Below are 10,302 nucleotides of genomic sequence, written 5' to 3'. Positions count from 1 at the left end.
ATTTGTGTTGCCAGTTCCAATGCTGAAATTCAGTTGGTTTAAACCTAAAATGACTCTCTCTGATCTGAATGGTCACTACCCAAACCCCAGCACCTGCAGACAATTATGAATCAAAGCTAGTGTAGCCTCTGCAGCTGAGTGAGTGAATACTGGAGGTTCTGAGGTTTCACATGAGGCCTGTCCATACACTGAGAATGAGAAAAATGTGTATATGTCTCTATCTGCAGGTTAAGGCTCTGGTATCACAGGTTCAGTTATGATTGTAGTAACTTTTTAAAACGTTAAAAGTGCAGATTATGATTCCTTTCAAGTAAATAATTTAGTTACCCAAACAAAATCAAGACAAAAAGAGGTAGTACTCATCATATTCTCTTGATTTATATGATTAAAGATACAACATTCTCCATAGAGACTGATACGTTTCATGCCGTACTGTGTAATATTATAGCCAAAGGAACAACATTTCCATGGAATCAGCAAGGGGCCCTCCACCAGGCCAAATAAGAGTCAGGTTTGTGAAGATGCAAGCCCTGCTCTGAGTCTCCCCTCCCTTTACTGTCCGCGCTAAGTCACTCCCCCTTCAGAGCACTATCACAACACAATCAGTGTGCAAATTAAACTCCTGCAAATCACATCAGATTTGTCAAGTTGTTGTGTGCAGTTTTGTATCATGTTTTTGTATATTTATGGAGAGTCGTCGAGTGGGAGCATGGGTGACGTAGGCTTGTGGGCGGAGCTTTGTACAGAATCTTACAGGAGGGTTCGAATAGGGCCCCGGGAGAGAGTGCTAAATTACACAAACATGCATCGATGACATATAAAACCTCTTCCAGCGTGTTTTTGTTGAGGGAACAACATCATACCACAGGAGAAAGCTCATGAAATCGATTTAGCATAATACTCACTCTTTAATTTTGTTAGCATGCACCTTCACCTCCTGCATTCTCTCCCAAGACCTGCCCTATACTAGCCGCCGCTTGGCCTCTCTTATGAGAAAATTGCTCTATAATATCTCAATTTCCAGGCGCCCGGACTGGTTTGACAGATATCCTCACCGAACATAACTGATTTCTCCGCATGTCGCCGTAATGGCCGACACAACAGGAGGTACAGGGCTCCGTGGTGAGCCATAAGTATGATTTATGAATATGATTTGTACCTCGCAGTATCGCAGTACACATTCGGAGAGTAATTGTACGCGACAGGGCCGAGCGTTACACGGCACCAGGGGCGAGCGGGTTATTGCTGGGTAAATAAACGGGAAATAAAAAGTGAATTGTTGGGAGTAATATTGTCGGATTAGTGTTGGAGTGATGTACGGCGAGCTGAGAGGGACAATCTTCTGGTGGTATCGGCGACTTTGGGAGAATGGGGATTAATTATGGATGAGGATCAAATGGAGGTATACAAAAAAAGTACCTGGGATGGGGTTTTCTTCTCCAGTAAGAGTAACGTTACTTCAAAATAATATTCCTCAAGTAGAAGTACAAGGTATTAGTCCAAGAAATAACTCAAGTAAGAGTAAAAAACTATCTGGGAAAAGTACGACTCAAGTAAGAGTAACTTAAAGAGGACATAACATCTGATTTATAATTTGAAGTTAATGTAATTTGAAGGACAAAACATTAAATACTGCACAAAATCATATACAGTATTTTCAAAGGATAGAAACAAAAATGAGACAAACAAGAAACACAAATGTTCAAATAACTTCATATTATCAACATAAAGATTTTGCCACAACTTTTACTCAAGTAAGGGTACTGTTACTTCAATAAAAACAGTACTCAAGTAGGAGTAAAAGTACGCTTATGCTGCTTGAAAAGTACACTGAAAAGTACAATCACTTAAAAAAGTTATTCAAGTAAATGCAGTGGAGTTTATGTAACTGAGTACTACACATTTTTGAGTTTGGCTTTAACCTTTTTAAACCACTGACCCAAGTTACAGGTCAGATCTGTGGAGAGAAAAGGCCACTCACAGTAAGAATGTACGTTATGTCCTTAAGCAAAACACTTCACCTACATTGCCTAATATAAAAGTGGTGTGTGTTTGAGTGATTGGCGGTGGCTTCTGTCTGTCAGAATGAATAATTACTTTAATGCAGCTCTTTGAGAGGCTTGTCAAACCCTCTCAAAGTGTATTACAAGTTTTATTTTATTATTTTAATTAAATTGAGTAACTATAGTTTTACAGTATGATTAATGCCATACTCTGGTACATTCGAGGCAAAGCAGTAACATCACATCAGGCTGAATGCAGTAAGTTTATAGGATTTTTTTTTTTTTTTTCACCAGTAAATGTCAGATGAGAAACTTCCGCCTCCCCCTCCTCACCAGGCCCCTCCCCCCCGTCCCTCTCTCTCCTCTCCTGGTCCCTCCCCCCTTCTTCCTCTCCTCACTTGGCCCCTCTCTCCTCCTTCCTCTCCTCACGTGGCCCCTCCCCCCTCCCTCTCTCTCCTCACCTGGTTCCTCCTCCCTCCCTTCTCTCCTCACCTGGCCCATCCCCCCTCCTTCCTCTCCTCACCTAGTCCCTCCCCCCTCCCTCCTCTCGTCACCTGGTCCCCCCCTCCTCTGGCCCCTCCCTCCACTCCTCACCTGACCCCCCCCCCCTTCTCTACTCTCCTCACCTGGCCACTCCCACGTCGCATCACCTGGCCTTTGTTCAGTCTCACCTGTGCTCTCTGCTCTTCTTCTGTCAGGCTGTAGCTCGCACACAAACACACAGCAGTAACATAGACAGCATCTAGTGGTGATATGTGAGAATACAACAGAGGCGTGTCAGCCAGTCTAATTACAAGCGGGAGAATTAACTCCTTTTACATAACGTTACATGTTCATTTTTAGTGTCCAAACAGCTCTGTATTCAATTCAATTCAATTCATTTATTTTTGTAACGCCCAAAATCACAACAACAGTTGTCTCAAAGGGCGTTCATGTTTTGGTTGATGGGGGAAACCGGAGTACCCGGAGGAAACCCATCCAGACACGGGGAGAAACATGAAAAACTCCACACAGAAAGGCCTGGTGACCCGGGGATCGAACCAACCTTCTTGCTGTGAGACATGAGTGATGGCACTCAGTCACCGTGCCACCAAGACACAAAAAACAAAACAAAAGGAAAAAAAACAACTTTACACTTGTACACTGTACACTTTACACTTGCACTAAAGGCTGAAGGGAGAGGCAAACAGTTGCAAACCAGTTAAAAGTTTGGATACACTTTTTTAAAACTTATGTTTTATTTCCATTGCAGATTCTCAGTGAAGACACCAGAACTATGAATGGCACATATGTCATGTAGTAAACAAAAAAATAAACTCAAAATAACTCCAAACTTGTTTTAGATTTTTAAAAATAGCCTCTACCCTTTGCTTTGACCACTGCTTTGGACTTTTGGCATTTCTGGACCCAGACGAGGCACAGCAGTGAAGTGAAAACCATTCACTTCACAGTTGGTAGAGTGTTTGTCCACTGATCCGAAGGTTGGTGGTTCAAATCTCATTCTTGACATAAAACGTTGTTGGTAGATCGGGTTTGCGGTGCGATTCAAGCTACCACAGATGACTACTGCCATTGTGTCTCTCGGGCAAGACACTTAACCGACCTCGCCTCCTGTCTGTGTACACTGGTGTCTGAGTGTGTGTGAAAATGGATGAGTGGTTCCTTGATGTAAAGTGCTTTGAGTGCCTTGAAGGTGGAAAAATGAGCCCGATTACCATTTCAAGTGACTTCATCAAGGAGCTCATTGAGAGAAGGCCAAGGGTTTCCAGCACTGTCAACAAAGCAAAGGGTGGATACTGTGAGCATTTGGTTAAAAAATGCCTTGGAATTATTTAACTTCATATATTTGGTGTCTTCTGCGTGTAGGTAAAACTTAAAAAAAAATATACACTGAAAAAGATGATGTGTTCAAACTTTTCACTGGTGGTGGAGGTCCTTTTAGGTGATTCTTTATTATTAATAGTCACTTTTTTTTTTACACAACAGGAAAAAAAACTAAAGAAACAACAACAACAACGTCATTTTACCTTAGTTCACTTGTGCTAACAAAAAAGAATCTCTGTGTCAGGTGTTGTTCTATGACAGTGGTGTCCAAACTTTTTTCGCTGAAGGCCGCATACTGAAACATATTTGAAGCCGAGGGCCACAGACCAGTGTCAATACAGAGAGTCAAATGATGGACTTAACACAGGTTTGACAGAGACATTGTACCTTTAATAAGACTTGAAAGATTATTTTTAGGTTTGTGTCAAAGTGCAATGTGATTTTAAACAGGTTATAGAGGTAGAATTTCTTCAATTTGTAGTAAAAAAATACTTACTGTTCAATTGCCAGTTTAAGAGGAGGCATGAGGACCAACAAAAAATGGTCTGAGGGCCGCATTTGGCCCCTGGGCCATAGTTTGGACAGCCCTGTTCTATGACAAAGCCACTAATTATAGCGATAAAAACCATTCCAAAAGTAGTTCAAGACAATGTATACTGCCTTGAGTCGTGTCCATAGACTGTATATATAAATGGACATAGCTAACCTGCTAGCCGCCGCGTTCCAAATAGGAAATGAGCATGTGCACGATTCCGGCTCCATTAACTCTGGCTCCAATTCATTTTACATTGAAAAACTGCTCATTTTGGTATTAAAATGTACATATTAACCCGCTCTAGATGATCCTGGTGTTTTTATTTTGCCATTTTGTCCGTGATTCTAGATATGAACGTATCTGGAAGGGGCGTTACCTTCATCAGCCTCTTTGGTTGCTATGATACTCGCAATCAGAATTCCAAATGTAGAACTTCAAATTCACCGCTATAACTGCTAGTCTCGATGAGCTTCATTTGACTGGAGCGATGAGTGGGCAGGTGACGTCACACTCACTTTGTCCACTTCTTTACTCAGTCTGTGGTCGTGTCCTAGAGGAGGAGTCATATGTGAAACTGCCCTCTCTGTTTATCTGCTGCTTTGTTCTGGGTCATTCTCCTCGAGTGTCTTCTGATGGCTTCCCCTTTACTGCTGCTAAGTGCCTCGTTAGAATCTGACTCACCTAATTTCTCACTTGTTTGAGCAGACTGCTGTAAACAGGAGGTAGGTTCTTGTAAATTCGAGCTTATCAGGCCAGCTACTTCAGACTGAAAATGACTTCTGGATAGCATCTGAAACATCTAAATTTCAAAAACAATGTCTAGATTGGATGATTTATGGATGAATGAGGGGATACACTAATCACAGATATGTTAAACCAGCACATTGCATTAGGATTTGTACAGCTCAGAATGCTCTGTTCCACCTTGTGATGTCATGTAGTGGTAGTTTTCAAGTTAACTTTTACCTTTTGTTCAGGAGAGATAGTCAATTCCACATCTGAAGTTATCCAAATGATTGTAGTGAAGCTGTATAGAGTTTAAAAACACAACGGAGCACTTCCTGTATTACCACATGACATCACAAGGTGGAACAGAGTGTTTTCTGTTTGAGAGAAGAACTCAGACCTGCCTAAATATGCAGCGTTTCTGTGTTAAACGTATGTGAATGGAAGAAAAACACAACTCCAGGTATGTTTTTGATGAGGAAACAACATTATAACATAGATCAGAAAATAGTGTAATATGGGCCATTTAAGATTTAACAAAAAATTTGCCTAGATTTTAAATTTTGGTGAAGTTCATCATTTTAGTTCCTGGTTGGACCCAGGCAGCAAATGTGGTAATTCCATAACTGTTACCTAGCAACCATTACATTAACAAGAGCCAAAGCTTATCTAAAGTACACAATAGTTATGATTAAACACTTTCTTGTGTAGGTAGAGTTGTTTTAGAACTCAGCACTACTTCCTGTATTTTTCAACTTTTCTTTTCAAAATCTCTTTCCACAAACGGCCACTTAACTGATGTAAAACTATGATAAATACTGACCACAGGTACTATCTCAACAAGTCAAGTCAGAATTAGAAAAACATGAAAACCTGACATATGCACTTTAAACAATAGGCTATGGGCTAGAGGTAGGTAGTGTTCAGTTACATTTACCTGAGTTACTTTTAAAAGAAGCTGTATACTTGAGTAATAATTTTATTGAAGTAGCAGTACTTTTACTTGAGTAAAAGTTGTGGTTCCCACTGTAACTAAGTCTAAAGTAACAAAAGCTTTACGTTGACAATATGAAACAATTTGAACATTTGTGTTTCTTGCTCCGCTCCTTCAGATATGATTTAATTTGTTTCATTTGTGTGTCTTTCTTCTGTCCAGTATTTCATGTTTTTGTCCTTAGAATTACATCAACTTCAAATTATAAATCAGATGTTACATCCTGACAGTTACTCTTTACGTTACTCTTACTTGAGTAGTACTCAAATACTTTTTCTTGACTAATTTCTTGGGCTACTTTGTACTTGTACTTCTTCTATCATTTTGAAGTAACGTTACTTTTACTTCAGTAATTCCTTGGACTACTACTTTGTACTTCTACTTCTACTATCATTTTGAAGTAAAGTTATTCTTACTGGTGCAGCTCCTTGGACTACTACTTAGTACTTCTACTTCTATTATCATTTTGAAGTGACATTATCCTTACTTGAGTAGTACTTAAATACTTTTTCTTGAGACGTTTCTTGGTCTTCCACTTTGAACTTGTACTTCTACTATAATTTTGAAGGAACGTTATTCTTACTTGTGTAATTCCTTGGACTACAACTTTGTACTTCTACTTCTACTATCATTTTTAAGTAACGCTATTCTTACTTGTGTAATTCCTTGGACTACTACTTTGTACTTCTACTTCTACTATCATTTTGAAGTAACATTACCCTTACTTAAGTACAATTTTTAGCAACTCAACCCGTCTGACTAAATCCATGTCCCTGACCTTATTCTCTCCCTATTAGCTAATCCACTGTTGTTTAAATACCTATACTCGGTGGTAGCTTACGGTAGCTAATTCTCACATCTCTCTGTGCACAGCGGTGAAAGGGATTATGGGTAAACCTGACGCGTCAAGGTGACAAGCCGCAATTAAAGCACGCTCTGTGGATGTAATCAGGGGCCAGGTGGCAGTCCGGTGTAATAGCCCAAGGCCTGAGGGAGCGCGCCAAAGCCCCCTTCTCAGTGCTACGCTAGCAGGCTAAAGCTCAGCGCGGACATATGGAGACTAATGAACACTGACCGCCACAGCTGACCAGGAGGAAACGCACTCATCTTTAAAGGTGCTGTACCTGATTTAAAACTCAAAAAATAAAACAAGTTAATTTAAAGGGTTCATATTACACTGTTTTCTGATCAATGTTATAGTGTTTCCTCATCAAAAACAAACCTGGAGTTGTGTTTTGTTTCATTCACACATGTTTAACACACAAATCCTGCATTTTTAGGCTTTTGAGTTCTTCTCTCAAACAGAAAACACTCTGTTCCACCTTGTGATGTCATGTGGTAATACAGGAAGTGCTCCACTGTGTTTTTAAACTCCACACACCTTCACCACAATAATTTGGATAATTTCAGCCATGGAATTGCCAATCTCTACTGAAAAAGAGGTACAAAAAAAGTAGCTGCTAACTTGGAAACTATCACTTGATGACATCACAAGGTGGAACAGAACATTTTGAGCTTTGGAGATGTTGACAGACTAATGATAAAGTGTTACTCAAACATGTGTGAATGAAACAAAACACAACTCCAGGTCTGTTTTTGAGGAGGTAACAACATTCTAACATGACTTAAAGCTCACGAGAGTCAGTTTTGCGTAACATAGGACCTTTAAAATGCTTAAAAATTACTTCTCATTTACCTTATGCATTCCGAACATCGTAATTATTCACCACGATGAGTTTATAAGCACTTTTCACAACTCTCGGATGCCAGAACAGAGCTATGCAGAACAACAAATAGAATGCTAACGCACATTTCCTGATTTTCAAACAATAAAACACTTCATAATTTGATGTAGACAACACGCAGCTGACTTATTTTGACCTCAAGAGCTGCTTATACAACATATCTGTGCGAGAAAACTTTACTCGAATACGTGGAAATAATTTGGTACAGAGCTTTAGTATGTGTTAACCACCGGCCTTCTCAGGTATGGAATCAGTGAAATAAAATATGAAGCCAGTTGAGGTAATTATTTCAAATCTACAAATGTGTTTTGAACTACCACAGCCTGCTCTCTTGTTTGTGCCTTGGGGTATGGCCAGATGTGCCTCCTTTCTTCTTTTCTTCTTGTTTATCTTTATTTACGCAGGGAGAACCCAATGAGAGCGCACAGACTCTCCTTTTCATGGGCGCCCTGTTCAAATACAGAAAAATAGAAACAAAAAAACAAACAAACAACAAAACAAATAGGTCCATTTAAAACATTCAAAACAGGAGCAGGTGTGAGTATAAATGTTTATCACCAGATTATTAAAGTGTATCCAGTCTTGCGTGTCCTTGAAATGTATTCCATTTTTGAGAAGCAGAATAATCAAAAGCTTTTTCGTCTCATTTCAGTTCTGGTGCGGCCAATGTTGTAGACGTAGACAATCATGAGATCTTGTGTGAAAGTTCCCGTGTCAAAGTTCAGCAAGTAAGTGATATATATACACTGCCTGGCCAAAAAAAAAGTCGCTACCTGGATTTAACTAAGCAAATAGGTTCGAGCCTCCTGCAGTTGGTCCGGTCTAGGTTCAGCAACAGTATGTGACTACCTGAATATACTGAATGACCAGGTTATTCCATCAATGGATTTTTTCTTCCCTGATGTCACGGGCATATTCCAAGATGACAATGCCAGGATTCATCGGGCTCAAATTGTGAAAGAGTTGGTTCAGGAGAGTGAGACATCATTTTCACACATGGATTGTTCACCACAGAGTCCAGACCTTAACCCCATTGAGAATCTTTGGGATGTGCTGGAGAAGCTTTGTGCAGCGTCAGACTCGACCATCATCAATGCAACATCTTTGTGGAAAATTAATGCAACACTGGATGGAAATAAATCTTGTGACGTTGCAGAAGTGAAATCGAAACAATGCCACAGCGAATGTGCGGTCCAACGAAATATTAGAGTGTTGTTTTGGTGGCGGCCAGGCAGTGTATCAACTAGTAACTTCTAAATGCTTTTATACAGTGTTGTTCTCTTCTGACAGAAAATGATGGTCAACCTACTTTTTCACAGAGTGTTCAGCGATGAGTTTTAAATTAATCACCTGTTATGAAACGAAGGGCAGAGTGAAAGAGTGCGTCTGAAGGCTGAAGTCTGCTCGTGTATTATATCTCCAGAATCTAGCACAGAGTGAAAGGTTGTTTAAACAGTTACTTAATCCCGACATATTTATTTCAAATTTATAGATGGTGACTTTTTCAATCAATGTACCCTGGAAGTGAAGTCCAATCTCTGTTACTTTTTTGTCCTAAGCAACTTTTGGACCAGCTGAGGAAGCAAAATAATCATCATTGCCAAATAGAAAGAACTAGACAGAGAGGAAATGAACAAATCTGCGGCATTTTTGTGGTAAATGTAGTATGGTTAGGGGGAGAGAACACGACTGAAATCTACTGGTACCAAAATAAATAAATAAATAAATACTTGCATATGAAGCTTTAAAGAACACATCTTATGCCAAATTTAGCTTTAAACCATGTTATAATGTTTTTAACTCATCCAAAACATACCTGGAGTTGCATTTTCCTTTATTGATACGTGCTTGATGGATCCTTGATTAGTAAGTCCTCTCCTTCTAAGCCCCATCAAAACATGCAATTTCAAATTTCCCACTTTTGTGACATCACAGGTAAAGGTCCAGTGATCTCCTGTGCTGTTTTTACGCCCATAAATCAAAATCTAAGTATTTCTGCCATCGATCTTGTTTATTGCAACTGTTAGCATGTTGGTTAAAGTTGCTAACCGTAGTTCTTTGGTGTTTTGTGAATAGTAATCCCCCGTACAATCATTAATCAGTGCCAGTGCAGCTTCTGAGTGAATTCTGGAGGTTCTGAGCTTTCACAGGAGGTGTGGCCTTTCCATAAACTGAGAATGAGACAAACTTTTATGTGTGCGCTATCTCCAGGCTAAGGCACTGGCAACACAGGTTCAGTTGCGATTTTAATACCTTTTTTTAAACAGAAAGTGTATACGCTGCATACATTTCCTTCTATGTAGTCCTGCTGAGTTTATTTGGAAAGGAGCAGTAGAAATCAGGTCTTTCCCCTAGAAATGTGTTTACTTAAAGCACCCCATCGCCTTATTAGTATTAATCAGAGCTACTTCAGAAAAACCATATTCCGCCATTGGACAGTTCTCTATTATTTATGATGAGTTTGAAAGGCCTGGA

This window comes from Periophthalmus magnuspinnatus, chromosome 2 (genome assembly GCF_009829125.3).
Source record: "Periophthalmus magnuspinnatus isolate fPerMag1 chromosome 2, fPerMag1.2.pri, whole genome shotgun sequence".
NCBI classification, from domain to species: domain Eukaryota; kingdom Metazoa; phylum Chordata; class Actinopteri; order Gobiiformes; family Gobiidae; genus Periophthalmus; species Periophthalmus magnuspinnatus.
Note: the sequence above shows the minus strand (reverse complement) of the source record.